Genomic DNA, 18,415 nt, shown 5'->3' on the forward strand with positions numbered 1-18,415 from the left:
CGTATCCCTCAATCCCACCTGCTCCCCGTATCCCTCAATCCCACCTGCTCCCCGTATCCCTCAATCCCACCTGCTCCCCGTATCCCTCAATCCCACCTGCTCCCCGTATCCCTCAATCCCACCTTCTCCCCGTATCCCTCAATCCCACCTTCTCCCCATATCCCTCAATCCCACCTTCTCCCCGTATCCCTCAATCCCACCTGCTCCCCGTATCCCTCAATCCCACCTGCTCCCCGTATCCCTCAATCCCCACCGTCTCCCCGTATCCCTCAATCCCCACCGTCTCCCCGTATCCCTCAATCCCACCTTCTCCCCGTATCCCTCAATCCCACCTGCTCCCCGTATCCCTCAACCCCACCTGCTCCCCGTATCCCTCAATCCCACCTGCTCCCCGTATCCCTCAACCCCACCTTCTCCCCGTATCCCTCAATCCCACCTGCTCCCCAAACCCACTTAATCCCCACCTACTCCCCGTATCCCTCAATCCCACCTTCTCCCCGTATCCCTCAATCCCACCTTCTCCCCAAATTCACTCAATCCCACCTTCTCCCCGTATCCCTCAATCCCACCTTCTCCCCGTATCCCTCAATCCCACCTTCTCCCCAAATCCACTCAATCCCACCTTCTACCCAAATTCACTCAATCCCACCTTCTACCCAAATTCACTCAATCCCACCTTCTCCCCAAATTCACTCAATCCCACCTTCTCCCCGTATCCCTCAATCCCACCTTCTCCCCGTATCCCTCAATCCCACCTGCTCCCTGTATCCCTCAATCCCACCTTCTCCCCGTATCCCTCAATCCCACCTGCTCCCCGTATCCCTCAACCCCACCTTCTCCCCGTATCCCTCAATCCCACCTTCTCCCCGTATCCCTCAACCCCACCTGCTCCCCGTATCCCTCAATCCCACCTTTTCCCCGTATCCCTCAATCCCACCTGCTCCCCAAACCCACTTAATCCCCACCTACTCCCCGTATCCCTCAATCCCACCTTCTCCCCGTATCCCTCAATCCCACCTTCTCCCCAAATTCACTCAATCCCACCTTCTCCCCGTATCCCTCAATCCCACCTTCTCCCCGTATCCCTCAATCCCACCTTCTCCCCAAATCCACTCAATCCCACCTTCTCCCCAAATTCACTCAATCCCACCTTCTACCCAAATCCACTCAATCCCACCTTCTCCCCAAATTCACTCAATCCCACCTTCTACCCAAATTCACTCAATCCCACCTTCTCCCCAAATTCACTCAATCCCACCTTCTACCCAAATTCACTCAATCCCACCTTCTCCCCAAATTCACTCAATCCCCACCTTCTCCCCAAATTCACTCAATCCCCACCTTCTCCCCAAATTCACTCAATCCCACCTGCTCCCCGTATCCCTCAATCCCACCTGCTCCCCGTATCCCTCAATCCCACCTGCTCCCCGTATCCCTCAATCCCACCTGCTCCCCGTATCCCTCAACCCCACCTGCTCCCCGTATCCCTCAATCCCACCTGCTCCCCGTATCCCTCAATCCCACCTTCTCCCCGTATCCCTCAATCCCACCTGCTCCCCGTATCCCTCAATCCCACCTTCTCCCCGTATCCCTCAATCCCACCTGCTCCCCGTATCCCTCAATCCCACCTTCTCCCCGTATCCCTCAATCCCACCTGCTCCCTGTATCCCTCAATCCCACCTGCTCCCCGTATCCCTCAATCTCCACCTTCTCCCCAAACCCACTCAACCCCACCTTCTCCCCCAACCCTCAATCTCCACCTTCTCCCCGTATCCCTCAATCCCACCTGCTCCCCGTATCCCTCAATCCCACCTGCTCCCTGTATCCCTCAACCCCACCTGCTCCCCGTATCCCTCAATCCCACCTGCTCCCTGTATCCCTCAATCTCCACCTTCTACCCAAACCCACTCAACCCCCACCTTATCCCCAAACCCACTCAACCCCCACCTTCTACCCAAACCCACTCAACCCCCACCTTATCCCCAAACCCACTCAACCCCCACCTTATCCCCAAACCCACTCAACCCCCACCGTATCCCCAAACCCACTCAACCCCCACCTTCTACCCAAACCCACTCAACCCCCACCTTCTCCCCAAACCCACTGAACCCCCACCTTCTCCCCAAACCCACTCAACCCCCACCTTCTCCCCCAAATTCACTCAACCCCCACCTTATCCCCAAACCCACTCAACCCCCACCTTCTCCCCCAAATTCACTCAACCCCACCTTCTCCCCAAACCCACTCAACCCCCACCTTCTCCCCAAACCCACTCAACCCCCACCTTCTCCCCAAACCCACTCAACCCCACCTTCCCTCCCTTCGACCCACCTTCCCCCCCCATCCATATCTCTCATTACCACCAATCATGACCTCAGGACGTCCCAAAGCGTTTTACAGCCAATTAAGTACTTTCTTTTGAAGTGCGGTCATTGTTGTAATGTAGGAAACGCGGCAGACAATTTGCGCACAGCAAGATCCCACAAACAGCGATGTGAGAAATGACCAGATAATCTGTTTGAGAGACGTTGATTGAGGGATAAATATTGGGCCCCAGGACACCGGGGAGAACTCCCCCCTGCTCCTCTTCGAAATAGTATCCGTGGGGATCTTTTACACCCACCCGAGAGGGCAGAGGGGGGGCCCTTGGTTTAATGTCTCATCCGAAAGACGGCATTTTGGAAATGGTGGCTCCGGCTGACATCTCAAGTAAAATTAACAGAAACGACTCTCGAGTTCCTTCGTGGGGCACCAGGGGAAGGGGGAGGAGCTCTTCCAATTCTTTGACAGGCCATTCAGCCCCTCGAGCCTGTTACACAGGAACAGGAGGAGGCCCATTCAGCCCCTCGAGCCTGTTACACAGGAACAGGAGGAGGGCCATTCAGCCCCCCTCGAGCCTGTTACACAGGAACAGGAGGAGGCCCATTCAGCCCCTCGAGCCTGTTACACAGGAACAGGAGGAGGCCATTCAGCCCCTCGAGCCTGTTACACAGGAACAGGAGGAGGCCCATTCAGCCCCCTCGAGCCTGTTACACAGGAACAGGAGGAGGCCCATTCAGCCCCTCGAGCCTGTTACACAGGAACAGGAGGAGGCCATTCAGCCCCTCGAGCCTGTTACACAGGAACAGGAGGAGGCCACTCAGCCCCTCGAGCCTGTTACACAGGAACAGGAGGAGGCCACTCAGCCCCTCGAGCCTGTTACACAGGAACAGGAGGAGGCCCATTCAGCCCCCTCGAGCCTGTTACACAGGAACAGGAGGAGGCCCATTCAGCCCCTCGAGCCTGTTACACAGGAACAGGAGGAGGCCATTCAGCCCCTCGAGCCTGTTACACAGGAACAGGAGGAGGCCACTCAGCCCCTCGAGCCTGTTACACAGGAACAGGAGGAGGCCACTCAGCCCCTCGAGCCTGTTACACAGGAACAGGAGGAGGCCACTCAGCCCCTCGAGCCTGTTACACAGGAACAGGAGGAGGCCACTCAGCCCCTCGAGCCTGTTACACAGGAACAGGAGGAGGCCACTCAGCCCCTCGAGCCTGTTACACAGGAACAGGAGGAGGCCGTTCAGCCCCCTCGAGCCTGTTACACAGGAACAGGAGGAGGCCACTCAGCCCCCTCGAGCCTGTTACACAGGAACAGGAGGAGGCCATTCAGCCCCTCGATCCTGTTACACAGGAACAGGAGGAGGCCGTTCAGCCCCCTCGAGCCTGTTACACAGGAACAGGAGGAGGCCATTCAGCCCCTCGAGCCTGTTACACAAGAACAGGAGGAGGCCATTCAGCCCCTCGAGCCTGTTACACAGGAACAGGAGGAGGCCCATTTGCGTGAAGAAGTGTTCCCTCACTTCTCTCCTGAATGGCCTGGCTCTGATTTTGATGTCACGTCCCCTCGTCCTAGATTCCCCCCACCAGCGGGAAAAGTTTCTCTCTATCGACCCTCCCGATTCCTTTCAAAATCCGAGAGACCTCAATCAAATCACCGCCCTTTAATCTCGTAATATTCCAGGGAACACGAGCCCGGCTTATGTAATCTCTCCTCATAATCTAACCCTGGGAGCCCTGGTGTCATTCTGGTGAATCTGCGCTGCATTCCTTCCAAGGCCAGTTTGTCCTTTCTAAGGTCGCGGTGCCCAGGACTGTGCACCGTGCTCCGGACGTGGTCTAACCAGGGCTTTGTCCAGCTAAGATCCTGGGTGTTTTTCAGACCGGAGGGAAGGACACAGTGGTGTTCCCCAGGGGTCGGTATTCGGGCCGCTGCTCTTTTTGATCTGTGTTAGTGACCTGGACTCGGGTGCACAGGGCATAACTTCAGAGTTTGCAGATGACTCGAAATGTAGTAAACAGTGAGGAGGACAGTAAGAGGCTTCAGGAGGACGTAGACAGACTGGGGAAACGGACGGGACACGGGGCAGGTTAAATTTAACGCGGAGAAGTGTGAAGTGATGCATTTTGGTGGGAAGAATGAGGAGAGGCGATATAAACTGGAGGGTACAATTTCTAAAGGGGGTGCAGGAACAGAGCGACCCGGGGGGGAGGGGGGGATGTGTACACACATCTTTAGAAGGTGGCAGGACAGGTTGAGAAGGCTGTTAAAAAAGCATACGGGATACAAAATTGGATTGACGACAGAAGACAGAGGGTGGTTGTCGAGGGTTGTTTTTCAAACTGGAGGCCTGTGACCAGCGGTGTGCCTCAGGGACCGGTGCTGGGTCCGCTGTTATTTGTTATTTATATTAATGATTTGGATGAGAATTTAGGAGGCATGGTTAGTAAGTTTGCAGATGACACCAAGATTGGTGGCATTGTGGACAGTGAAGAAGGTTGTCTAGGATTGCAACGGGATCTTGAAAAATTGGGCCAGTGGGCCGATGAATGGCAGATGGAGTTTAATTTAGATAAATGTGAGGTGATGCATTTTGGTAGATCGAATCGGGCCAGGACCTACTCCGTTAATGGTAGGGCGTTGGGGAGAGTTATAGAACAAAGAGATCTAGGAGTACAGGTTCATAGCTCCTTGAAAGTGGAGTCACAGGTGGATAGGGTGGTGAAGAAGGCATTCAGCATGCTTGGTTTCATTGGTCAGAACATTGAATACAGGAGTTGGGATGTCTTGTTGAAGTTGTACAAGACATTAGTAAGGCCACACTTGGAATACTGTGTACAGTTCTGGTCACCCTATTATAGAAAGGATATTATTAAACTAGAAAGAGTGCAGAAAAGATTTACTAGGATGCTACCGGGACTTGATGGTTTGACTTATAGGGAGAGGTTAGATAGACTGAGACTTTTTTCCCTGGAGAGTAGGAGGTTAAGGGGTGATCTTATAGAAGTCTATAAAATAATGAGGGACATAGATAAGGTAGATAGTCAAAATCTTTTCCCAAAGGTAGGGGAGTCTATAACGAGGGGCATAGATTTAAGGTGAGAGGGGAGAGATACAAAAGGGTCCAGAGGGGCAATTTTTTCACTCAAAGGGTGGTGAGTGTCTGGAATGAGCTGCCAGAGGCAGTAGTAGAGGCGGGTACAATTTTGTCTTTTAAAAAGCATTTGGACAGTTACATGGGTAAGATGGGTATAGAGGGATATGGGCCAAGTGCAGGCAATTGGGACTAGCTTAGTGGCATAAACTGGGCGACATGGACATGTTGGGCCGAAGGGCCTGTTTCCATGTTGTAAACTTCTATGATCCTGGGCTTTATAAATAGAGGCAGAGAGTACAAAAGCAAGGAAGTTATGGTAAACCTTTATAAATCACTGGTTAGGTCTCAGCTGGAGTATTGTGTCCAATTCTGGGCACCGCACTTTAGGAAGGATGGTCAGGGCCCTCGGAGAGGGTGCAGAGGAGATTTACCAGAACGGTCCCAGGGATGAGGGACTTCAGTTGTGCGGAGAGACTGGAGAAGCTGGGATTGTTCTCCTTAGAGCAGAGAAGGTTAAGGGGGAGATTTAATGGAGGTGATCAAAATCATGAGGGGGTTTGATAGAGTCGATGGGGAGAGACTGTTTCCAGTGGCAGGAGGGTCGGTAACCAGAGGACACAGATTTAAGATAATTGGGGAAAGAACCAGAGAGGGGGGGAGATGAAGAGAATGTTTTTTTACGCAGCGAGTTGTTCTGATCTGGAACGCGCTGCCTGAAAGGGCGGTGGGAGCAGATTCAATAATAACTTTCAAAAGGGAACTGGATAAATACTCGAAGGGGAAAAATTTGCAGGGCTGCGGGGGAAAGAGCAGGGGGGGCGGGGGAGTGGGACTAATTGGACAGCTCTTTCAAAGAGCCGGCACAGGCACGATGGGCCGAGTGGCCTCCTCCCATGCTGTACGATGCTACAGCTCGAAGTTTCTCTGGCACGTGCCTTCGGTCAAGTCCCGCACGCAGTGCGGAACCAGGTCATGTTGTCCCGGCGTGCAGCCCGTGCCCAATCTCCATCGAAATCCGAAAACACGTGGACCGTGCATGTTTGCGAGAAGGACACGCGTGTAATGGGATGAGCGGGCAGCCTTGGTTCTGTCACTTAAGCGACGATAACAATCTCCCCGTTTAATAGAAAGGAAAGACCTTGTGTTTTTAACGGAGCCTTTCACCACCTCGGGACGTCCCAAAGTGCTTTACAGCCAATGACGTGCCTTTTTGAAGTGCGGTCACTGTTGCGATGCAGGGAAACGCGGCAGACAATCTGCGCACAGCAAGATCCCACAAACAGCGACGTGATAAATGATCAGATAATCTGTTTTTTTTAGTGATGTCGGTCGAGGGATAAATATCGGGCCCCAGGACACCGGGGAGAACTCCCCCCCCCAACTTTTCTTCGAAATAGTGGCCGTGGGATCTATTACATCCGCCCGAGAGGGGGCGGACGGGGGCCTCGGTTTAACGCCTCATCCGAAAGACGGCACCTCCGACTCATTTTTAAGAAAAAAAAAACACCAGGTTGTCCGGTCGTTGTCACGTTGCTGTCTGTGGGATCTTGCTGTGCGCAAATTGGCTGCCGTGTTACCACGGCGGCTACGTTTTTGATTAAAAGCCCTTCGTCGGCTGTAAGGCGCTCTGAGGTCGTGAAAGGCGCTTTATAAATACATTCCTACGTCCTCATTTTTAATGGGATTTGCCTATGTAAACTTCTCACGCTGTAATTCCGCCCTCCCGCCACCGGTGGCACCGCAGCGGGAGGCGTGGTTGAGCATGGGGGCGGAGGGTGTAATTACACCGTGATCAGTTTACTTTATGAATAGTGGGATCGATACTGGGTAAGGTTGAGGTTCAGGGCGGGCAGGGCGGGCAGGGCGGGAGACCGTGAATCATCGGCGACCGTCCCGAAGGATTGGCGACGTTCCTGGATTCCGAGATTTGACTGCCAGCTCTGCGGAGCTGCCTACGTGCAGGTTGTGAGGCTGGTAAGCGGGCAGGAAGCTAATTACCGACGTGCTGCCTGCCTGCCTGCCTGCCTGCTGCGGTCAATTCAGAGTCTGTATGATTCACTACAGCTAATTATAACTGCACAGACTCTCCCGCTCTCTCTCTCTCTCTCACTTCTGACTGCTCACTCTGAATGGAGTATTGCTGACTTGATTCTCTCCCCGTCTCACCCTCCAGGAACGGATGCGGTATCTCCCCGTACAATCACGCAGAACTGCATCGAGTGTGCAGGGCGGAAACAGGCCGTTCGGCCCGTCTGGTCCGTGCCGGTGTTTATGCTCCACACGAGCCTCCTCCCTCCCCTACTTCATCTCACCCTCTCCCCCTATCCTTCTATTCCTTTCTCCCTCATGTGTTTATCCGGCTTCCCCTTAAATCCATCCACACTATTCCCCTCGACCACTCCATGTGGGAGCGAGTTCCACATTCTCACCACTCTCCGGGTAAAGAAGTTTCTCCTGAATTCCCGATTGGATTTATTGGTGACTATCTTATATTTATGGCCCCCTAGTTTTGGCCTCCCCCACAAGTGGAGACATCTTCTCTACGTCTACCCTATCGAACCCCTTCATAATCTTAAACACCTCTATCAGGTCACCCCTCAGCCTTCTCTTTTCTAGAGAAAAGAGCCCCAGCCTGTTCAGCCTTTCCTGATAGTTATAACCTCTCAGTTCTGGTATCATCCTTGTAAATCTTTTTCTGCACCCTCTCCAGTGACTCTATATCCTTTTTATAATATGGAGACCAGAACTGTGCACAGTGCTCCAAGTATGGCCTAACCAAGGTATATGGAGACCAGAACTGTGCACAGTGCTCCAAGTGTGGTCTAACCAAGGTATATGGAGACCAGAACTGTGCACAGTGCTCCAAGTGTGGTCTAACCAAGATGTATGGAGACCAGAACTGTGCACAGTGCTCCAAGTGTGGTCTAACCAAGGTATATGGAGACCAGAACTGTGCACAGTGCTCCAAGTGTGGTCTAACCAAGGTATATGGAGACCAGAACTGTGCACAGTGCTCCAAGTGTGGTCTAACCAAGGTAAATGAAGACCGGAACTGTGCACAGTGCTCCAAGTGTGGTCTAACCAAGGTATATGGAGACCAGAACTGTGCACAGTGCTCCAAGTGTGGTCTAACCAAGGGATATGGAGACCAGAACTGTGCACAGTGCTCCAAGTGTGGTCTAACCAAGGTATATGGAGACCAGAACTGTGCACAGTGCTCCAAGTGTGGTCTAACCAAGGTATATGGAGACCAGAACTGTGCACAGTGCTCCAAGTGTGGTCTAACCAAGGTAAATGAAGACCGGAACTGTGCACAGTGCTCCAAGTGCGGTCTAACCAAGGTATATGGAGACCAGAACTGTGTACAGTGCTCCAAGTGTGGTCTAACCAAGGTAAATGGAGACCAGAACTGTGCATAGTGCTCCAAGTGTGATCTAACCAAGGTATATGGAGACCAGAACTGTGCACAGTGCTCCAAGTGTGGTCTAACCCAGGTATATGGAGACCAGAACTGTGCACAGTGCTCCAAGTATGGTCTAACCAAGGTATATGGAGACCAGAACTGTGCACAGTGCTCCGAGTGTGGTCTAACCAAGGTATATGGAGACCAGAACTGTGCACAGTGCTCCGAGTATGGTCTAACCAAGGTATATGGAGACCAGAACTGTGCACAGTGCTCCAAGTATGGTCTAACCAAGGTATATGGAGACCAGAACTGTGCACAGTGCTCCAAGTGTGGTCTAACCAAGGTATATGGAGACCAGAACTGTGCACGGTGCTCCAAGTGTGGTCTAACCAAGGTTCTATACAAGTTTAACATAACTTCTCTGCTTTCCAATTCTGTCCCTCTAGAAATGAACCCCAGTGCTTGGTTTGCCTTTTTTATGGCCTCAGTTGGAGTATTGTGTCCAATTCTGGGCACCACACTTTAGGAAGGATATCCAGACCCTTGGAGAGGGCGCAGAGGAGATTTGCCAGAACCGTACCAGGGATGAGGGACTTCAGTTATGCGGAGAGACTGGAGAAGCTGGGATTGTTCTCCTTAGAGCAGAGAAGGTTAAGGGGGAGATTTAATAGAGGTGATCAAAATCATGAGGGGTTTTGATAGAGTAGAGAATTCTGTTTTACGCAGTGAGTTGTTATGATCTGGAATGTACTGCCTTGGAGGGGGTGCAGAGCAGATTCACCAGAACGATACCCGGGGGCTAAAAGGGGTTAAATTACGGGGACAGGTTGCACAGACTGGGCTTGTATTCCCTCGAGTGTAGAAGATTAAGGGGTGATCTAATCGAGGGGTTTAAGATGATTAAAGGATTTGATAGGGTGTAGTATTTATAAAACACCTTTAACGTAGTAAAACGTCCCCGAGGAGCTTCACGGGAGCGTAAATCAGACAAAAATTCGACCTCGAGCCACATAAGGAGATATTAGGGACAGGTGACCAAAAGCTCGGTCAAAGAGGTAGGTTTTAAGGAGCGTCTTAAAGGAGGAGAGAGAGAGAGAGGCGGAGAGGTTTAGGGAGGGAATTCCAGAGCTTAGGGCCCGGGCAGCTGAAGGCACGGCCGCCAATGGTGGGAGCGATGGAAATCGGGGGGATGGACAAGAGGCCAGAATTGGAGGAGCGCAGAGATCTGGGAGGGTCGTAGGGGCTGGAGGAGGTTACAGAGATAGGGAGGGGAGGGCGAGGCCACGGAGGGATTTGAACAGGAGGATGAGAATTTTAAATTCGAGGCGTTCCCGGACCGGGAGCCAATGTAGGTCAGCGAGCACAGGGGGTGATGGGTGAACGGGACTCGGTGCGGGTTAGGATACGGGGGGGGGCAGCAGAGTTTTCGATGAGCTGGAGTTTACGGAGGGAGGCAGGCCAGGAGAGCACTGGGACAGTCGAGTCTGGAGGTGACAGAGGCACGGACGAGGGGTTTCAGCAGCGGATGGGCTGAGGCAGGGGGGGCGGAGACAGGGCGACGTTACAGAGGTGGGAGTGGGCGGTCTTGGGATGGGAGAGAACATGGGGTCAGAAAGGAGTATTAAATGCCACCTGAGTCGGGAGGGGGAGAGAAGAGTCCCCTGGTGCATATTTAAATTGTAAAAGTCAAGCCTTTTATCCGTTTCTATGGGCAGCCAATTACAGGCACAGCAAGATCCCACAGGCAGGGGTGTGCTAAAACTCACCCGGTGGGTTTCCTTCCGCAGAGATGGGCAGACGTCTCCGTGTTTTGCGTTGTGCAGAGTCCAAGGTACAGAAACAAGCCCGGTGGGTCTGAGCCTGTATTTACAATTCGCACGAGCCTCCTCCCTCTCTCCCCGCTTCCCTCTGTTCCCTTGCCCCCACCCTTAAACGCATCTCCGCTGTTTGCCTCAGCCACTCCACGTGGCAGCGAGTGCCACATCCTCACCGCTCTCTGGGCGAAGGAGTTGCTCCTGGATTCTTCAGTGAGGTCTGTTAGTGATTATAGTCACGGCCGCTGGATCTGGTCTCCTCCCCTCGGCCCACACGAGTGGGAACATCTTCTCCAAGCCCGCCCTCTCGAACCCCCTCGGTGACTTTTTAAATAATAATGACGTTTCCCCTCTCTCGCGTTTTCCCCCCCTCCCAGAGAAAAGAGCCCCCCCCCCGAGGGATACGATATAAAAACAGGGAGGTATTGCTGCAGTTATATAAGGTATTGGTGAGACCGCACCTGGAATACTGCATACAGTTTTGGTCTCCATACTTAAGAAAAGACATACTTGCTCTCGAGGCAGTACAAAGAAGGTTCACTCGGTTAATCCCGGGGATGAGGGGGCGGACATATGAGGAGAGGTTGAGTAGATTGGGACTCTACTCATTGGAGTTCAGAAGAATGAGAGGCGATCTTATTGAAACATATAAGATTGTGAAGGGGCTCGATCGGGTGGATGCGGTGAGGATGTTCCCAAGGATGGGTGAAACTAGAACGAGGGGGCGTAATCTTAGAATAAGGGGCTGCTCTTTCGAAACTGAGATGAGTAGAAACTTCTTCACTCAGAGGGTGGTAGGTCTGTGGAATTTGCTGCCCCAGGAAGCGACATCATTAAATAAATTTAAAACAGAAATAGACAGTTTCCTCGAAGTAAAAGGGAATTAGGGGTTACGGGGAGCGGGCAGGAAATTGGACATGAATTTAGATTTGAGGTTAGGATCAGATCGGCCGCGATCTTATTGAACGGCGGGGCAGGCTCGAGGGGCCGATTGGCCTCCTCCTGGCTCCTATTTCTTATGAGACCGTCCGATCGCTCCCGGCCGATGGCAGGAAACTTTCGGAGAGAAATTCTGGGATTAAAGTTTTATTTTTTTTGGAAGTTTGTGGGAGGGGGGGCCCTTTCTCTTTACGACCGGGTTTGAAAGCACGAAACAGACGCAAAATGGACAGAAACTAACCCCGAATCTCAGCTCTCAGTCTCAGGATGACTGTGGTCGAGGGCAGCAAAGCAGCTGGCTCTGTGGCGCAACGGATAGCGCATTGGACTTCTAGTGTGGTGGCTGCAGGAGTCATTCAAAGGCTGTGGGTTCGAGTCCCACCAGAGTCGGCTTTTATGGAAAAAAACAAATCCTGAAACGATAAAATAAATTAGAGCAGTATGGAAATTTACTGCAAATCTGATTTTAAAAATTCTTAATCATAAAAATTCAGAACTAAACTCACAGTCAATCTGATTTGAAAGAGCTTGCATTTATTTATATGGCAATATATTCCTGGGGACCCCCTGTAAATATTAATACACTCCCCGGGGACCCCCTGTAAATATTAACACACTCCCCGAGGACCCCTGTAAATATTAACACATTCCCGGTGACCCCCTGTAAATATTAATACACTCCCCGGGGACCCCCTGTAAATATTAACACACTCCCCGAGGACCCCCTGTAAATATTAACACACTCCCGGTGACCCCCTGTAAATATTAACACACTCCCGGGGACCCCCTGTAAATATTAATACACTCCCCGGGGACGCCCTGTAAATATTAATACACTCCCCGGGGACCCCTGTAAATATTAACACACTCCCCGGGGACGCCCTGTAAATATTAACACACTCCCGGGGACGCCCTGTAAATATTAACACACTCCCCGGGGACCCCCTGTAAATATTAACACACTCCCGGGGACCCCCTGTAAATATTAACACACTCCCAGGGACCCCCTGTAAATATTAACACACTCCCTGAGGACCCCCTGTAAATATTAACACACTCCCGGGGGGTTAACACACTCCCCGGAGACCCCCTGTAAATATTAACACACTCCGGGGACCCCCTGTAAATATTAACACACTCCCCGGGGACCCCCTGTAAATATTAACACACTCCCGGAGACTCCCTGTAAATATTAACACACTCCCCGGGGGACCCCCTGTAAATATTAACACACTCCCGGGGACCCCCTGTAAATATTAACACACTCCCCGGGGACCCCCTGTAAATATTAACACACTCCCGGAGACTCCCTGTAAATATTAACACACTCCCGGGGACCCCCTGTAAATATTAACATACTCCCGGGAACCCCCTGTAAATATTAACACACTCCCAGGGACTCCCTGTAAATATTAACATACTCCCGGGAACCCCCTGTAAATATTAACACACTCCCCGGGGACCCCCTGTAAATATTAACACACTCCCCGGGGACCCCCTGTAAATATTAACACACTCCCGGGGACCCTCTGTAAATATTAACACACTCCCGGAGACTCCCTGTAAATATTAACACACTCCCGGGAACCCCCTGTAAATATTAACACTCTCCCGGGAACCCCCCTGTAAATATTAACACACTCCCCGGGGACCCCCTGTAAATATTAACACACTCCCCGGGGACCCCCTGTAAATATTAACACACTCCCGGGGACCCCCTGCAAATATTAACACACTCCCGGAGACTCCCTGTAAATATTAACACACTCCCCGGGGACCCCTTGCAAATATTAACACACTCCCCGGGGACCCCCTGTAAATATTAACACACTCCCGGGGACCCCTTGCAAATATTAACACACTCCCCCGGGGACCCCCTGTAAATATTAACACACTCCCGGGGACCCCCTGTAAATATTAACACACTCCCGGGGACCCCCTGTAAATATTAACACACTCCCCGGGGACCCCCTGTAAATATTAACACACTCCCCGGGGACCCCCTGTAAATATTAACACACTCCCCGGGGACTCCCTGTAAATATTAACACACTCCCCGGGGACCCCCTGTAAATATTAACACACTCCCCAGGGACTCCCTGTAAATATTAACACACTCCCAGGGACTCCCTGTAAAATATTAACACACTCCCAGGGACCCCCTGTAAATATTAACACACTCCCGGGAACCCCCTGTAAATATTAACACACTCCCCGGGGACCCCCTGTAAATATTAACAGACTCCCGGAGACCCCCTGTAAATATTAACACACTCCCAGTGACTGGGGCACATTTGATCGTTTCTCTTAACCCACTCCCACTCCCCCCTCCCCTCTCCCCTCTCCCCCGGTCTGGCTGACCATTCCTCTCTCGCGTCGCGAGAAGCTGCCGACATTTAAAAAAGGGCTATTCGACTGCAGCGGGGCATCACACGGGAGCCCGATCCCACCTCTGGCTGCGCGCGTGCGGGCAGCTCTGGGAACAATTCCGGCTCCGAGAAGTTCTCCTTCGTGACATTTTCCCCCCCCCCACCCTCGTCCCCAGGGGTGCCGTTCCCCGGCGGGGCGATTCAGCGCCTCACAGGGGAGGTGATTTGCCTCGGAGGACGAGGGCAGCGGGAGCATGGGGGAACACACACTCGGACTCAGGACGTACATTGGCCCGTCCCTCCGTCGTCGCGGCCGAACAGCGCTGTGGGAGCCCCTTCACCCATCACCCACCCCGTCCGGCAAAAGCTCCATTTTAAAATTCTCCACCCTCCTGTTCAAATCCCCTCCACGGCCCTGGCCCACTCCCCTCCCGCCCCGACGACCCTCCGGGATCTCTGCGCTCCTCCGATTCCGGCCTCTTGCGCGTCCCCCCGACTGCCGTCGCTCCCTGGAATTCCCTCCCTAAACCTCTCCGCCTCTCTCTCTCTCCCTTCCTTAAAACCTAACTCCTTGACCGAGCTTCTACGTTACAGGCGCCGTGTAAAACGCAAATCGTTTCACGAGAGCATCTTTCAGCGCACGGGTTCACGGAGGCAGCCCACTGGCCACCGTCTCTCGGGGCAGCGAGGGGAATAGGTGTTAAATGGAATGAAAAATGACATATATATAAAAAAAATATATCGTGTGTCGGTATTTCACATTCAGCAGTTTGTCAGCCCCGGCGGTCTGGCTTTTAATGCTCGAGTGCTCTGCAGATTCCCCCTAAAATGAACGGTCTTCTCTGCCTTCTAATGAGCTGTGTTTTGATAATGAGGCAGCCTTGCATGTTTCAGTCTGACCCAGGCTCTCTCTTCCTGCAGCCTTTGCCTCTGTGGGTTCAAACATTGAACGCAGGTGCAGTCACCAGATCTCAGCCATTGCCTCTCCTTTGAAGCTCACGACGATTAACGGCGATGCCTCTGGTAGTTCATAAGCCCGCGGGGGCCCCGTCCGCCAATTAGCCGACAGATCCCACCTCCCCGCCATCTCTCCCTCTCACTCCCTCTCTTCTCTCCCCTCCTCCCTCCCTCTCGCTCTCTCTCCCCTCCTCCCTCCCTCTCGCTTGCTCTCCCCTCCTCCCTCCCTCTCGCTCCTCTCTCCCCTCCTCCCGCCCTCTCGCTTGCTCTCCCCCTCTCCTCCTCCCTCTCGCTCCCCTCCTCCCTCCCTCTCGCTCGCTCTCCCCTCCTCCCTCCCTCTCGCTCTCTCTCCCCTCCTCCCTCCCTCTCGCTCCCCTCCTCCCTCCCCTCTCGCTCTCTCTCCCCTCCTCCTCCCTCTCTCTCCCCTCCTCCCTCCCTCTCGCTCTCTCTCCCCTCCTCCTCCTCTCCCTCTCTCTCCCCTCCTCCCTCCCTCTCGCTCTCTCTCCCCTCCTCCCTCCCTCTCGCTCGCTCTCCCCTCCTCCTCCCTCTCTCTCCCCTCCTCCCTCCCTCTCGCTCTCCCCTCCTCCCTCCCTCTCGCTCTCCCCTCCTCCCTCCCTCTCGCTCTCCTCTCCCCTCCTCCCTCCCTCTCGCTCTCTCTCCCCTCCTCCCTCCCTCTCGCTCCCTCCTCCCTCCCTCTCGCTCTCTCTCCCCTCCTCCCTCCCTCTCGCTCTCTCTCCCCTCCTCCCTCCCTCTCGCTCTCTCTCCCCTCCTCCCTCCCTCTCGCTCTCTCTCCCCTCTCCCTCCCTCTCGCTCTCTCTCCCCTCCTCCCTCCCTCTCTCTCCCCTCCTCCCTCCCTCTCGCTCTCTCTCCTCCTCCCCTCCCTCTCTCTCCCTCCTCCCTCCCTCTCGCTCGCTCTCCCCTCCTCCCTCCCTCTCGCTCTCTCTCCCCTCCTCCCTCCCTCTCGCTCTCTCTCCCTCTTCCTCCCTCTCTCTCCCCTCCTCCCCTCCCTCTCGCTCTCTCTCCCCTCCTCCCTCCCTCGCTCTCTCTCCCCTCCTCCCCTCCCTCCCTCTCTCTCCCCTCCTCCCTCCTCTCCCTCTCTCTCCTCTCCCTCCCTCCTCTCGCTCTCTCTCCCCTCCTCCCTCCCTCCCTCTCTCTCCCCTCCTCCCCTCCCTCTCCCTCTCTCTCCCTCCTCCTCCCTCACGCTCCCTCTCCCTCCTCCCTCCCTCTCGCTCGCTCTCCCCTCCTCCTCCCTCTCGCTCTCTCCTCTCCTCCCTCCCTCTCGCTCTCTCTCCCCTCCTCCCTCCCTCTCGCTCCTCTCTCCCCTCCTCCCTCCCTCTCGCTCCCTCTCCCCTCCTCCCTCCCTCTCTCTCTCTCTCCCCTCCTCCCTCCCTCTCGCTCTCTCTCCCCTCCTCCCTCCCTCTCTCTCCCCTCCTCCCTCCTCTCGCTCTCTCTCCCCTCCTCCCTCCCTCTCGCTCTCTCTCCCCCTCCTCCCTCCCTCTCGCTCTCTCTCCCCTCCTCCCTCCCTCTCGCTCTCTCCTCCCCTCCTCCCTCCTCTCGCTCTCTCTCCCCTCCTCCCTCCCTCTCGCTCTCCTCCTCCCCTCCTCCCTCCCTCTCGCTCTCTCTCCCCTCCTCCCTCCCTCTCGCTCTCTCTCCCCTCCTCCCTCCCTCTCGCTCTCTCTCCCCTCCTCCCTCCCTCTCGCTCTCTCTCCCCTCCTCCCTCCCTCCCTCTCTCTCTCCCCTCCTCCCTCCCTCTCGCTCTCTCTCCCCTCCTCCTCCCTCTCTCTCTCTCTCCCCTCCTCCCTCCTCGCTCTCCCCTCCTCCCTCCCTCTCGCTCTCTCTCCCCTCCTCCCTCCCTCTCGCTCTCTCTCCCCTCCTCCCTCCCTCTCCCTCTCGCTCCCCTCCTCCCTCCCTCTCGCTCCCCCTCCTCCCTCCCTCTCGCTCCCCTCCTCCCTCCCTCTCGCTCTCTCTCCTCTCCTCCCTCCCTCTCGCTCTCTCTCCCCTCCTCCCTCCCTCTCTCTCTCTCCCCTCCTCCCTCCCTCTCGCTCTCTCTCCCCTCCTCCCTCCCTCTCGCTCTCTCTCCCCTCCTCCCTCCCTCTCCTCTCTCTCCCCTCCTCCCTCCCTCTCGCTCTCTCCTCCCCTCCTCCCTCCCTCTCGCTCTCTCTCCCTCCTCCTCCCTCTCGCTCTCTCTCCCCTCCTCCCTCCCTCTCCCTCTCTCTCCCCTCCTCCTCCCTCTCGCTCCTCTCCCCTCCCTCCCTCCCTCTCCCTCTCTCTCCCCTCCTCCCTCCCTCTCGCTCTCTCTCCCCTCCTCCCTTCCCTCTCGCTCTCTGTCCCCTCCTCCCTCCCTCTCCCTCTCTCTCCCCTCCTCCTCCCTCTCGCTCTCTCTCCCCCTCCTCCCTCCCTCTCGCTCTCTCTCCCCTCCTCCCGCCCTCTCGCTCTCTCTCCCCTCCTCCCCTCCCTCTCCCTCTCTCTCCCCTCCTCCCTCCCTCCCTCTCTCTCCCCTCCTCCCTCCCTCTCGCTCGCGCTCCCCTCCTCCCTCCTCTCCCTCTCTCTCCCCTCCTCCCTCCCCTCGCTCTCTCCTCCCTCTCCTCCCTCCCTCGCTCTCTCTCCCTCCTCCCTCCCTCTCGCTCTCTCTCTCCCTCCTCCCTCCTCTCGCTCGCTCTCCCCTCCTCCCTCCTCTCTCTCTCTCTCCCTCCTCCCTCCCTCTCCTCTCTCTCCCCTCCTCCCTCCCTCTCGCTCTCTCTCCCCTCCTCCCTCCCTCTCTCTCTCTCTCCCTCTCCCTCCCTCTCCCTCTCTCTCCCCTCCTCCCGCCCTCTCGCTCTCTCTTCCCCTCCTCCCTCCCTCTCGCTCTCTCTCCCCTCCTCCCTCCCTCTCGCTCTCCCTCTCTCCCCTTCCTCCCTCCCTCTCGCTCTCTTCCCTCCTCCCTCCCTCTCGCTCTCTCTCCCCTCCTCCCTCCCTCTCGCTCTCTCTCCCCTCCTCCCTCCTCTCGCTCTCTCTCCCCTCCTCCTCCTCTCGCCTCTCTCTCCCCTCCTCCCTCCCTCCTCTCTCTCCCTCCTCCCTCCCTCTCGCTCTCTCTCCCCTCCTCCCTCCTCTCTCTCTCTCTCCCTCCCTCTCGCTCTCCTCTCTCTCCCCTCCTCCCTCCTCTCGCTCTCTCTCCCCTCCTCCCTCCCTCTCTCTCCCCTCCCTCCTCCCTCTCGCTCTCTCTCCCCTCCTCCCTCCCTCTCGCTCTCTCTCCCCTCCTCCCTCCCTCTCCTCCTCTCCCCTCCTCCCTCCCTCTCGCTCTCTCTCCCCTCCTCCCTCCCTCTCCGCTCTCTCTCCCCTCCTCCCTCCCTCTCGCTCTCTCTCCCCTCCTCCCTCCCTCTCGCTCTCTCTCTCCCTCCTCCCTCCCTCTCTCTCTCTCTCTCCCTCCTCCCTCCCTCTCGCTCTCTCTCCCCTCCTCCCTCCTCTCTCTCTCTCCCCTCCTCCCTCCCTCTCGCTCTCTCTCCCCTCCTCCCCTCTCGCTCGCTCTCCCCCTCA

General features: G+C 55.4%; 1 non-coding gene across 1 annotated transcript; it reads left to right on the plus strand.

The window, feature by feature from the left end:
* The first annotated feature begins 11,873 nt into the window (after positions 1-11,873).
* On the plus strand, positions 11,874-11,966 carry trnar-ucu (transfer RNA arginine (anticodon UCU)). Its single transcript has 2 exons — positions 11,874-11,910; positions 11,931-11,966. It is a non-coding gene; the product is annotated as a tRNA-Arg (tRNA).
* Positions 11,967-18,415: the final 6,449 nt, after the last annotated feature.

The sequence above is a fragment of the Heptranchias perlo genome, chromosome X (genome assembly GCF_035084215.1).
Source record: "Heptranchias perlo isolate sHepPer1 chromosome X, sHepPer1.hap1, whole genome shotgun sequence".
NCBI classification, from domain to species: Eukaryota; Metazoa; Chordata; class Chondrichthyes; order Hexanchiformes; family Hexanchidae; genus Heptranchias; species Heptranchias perlo.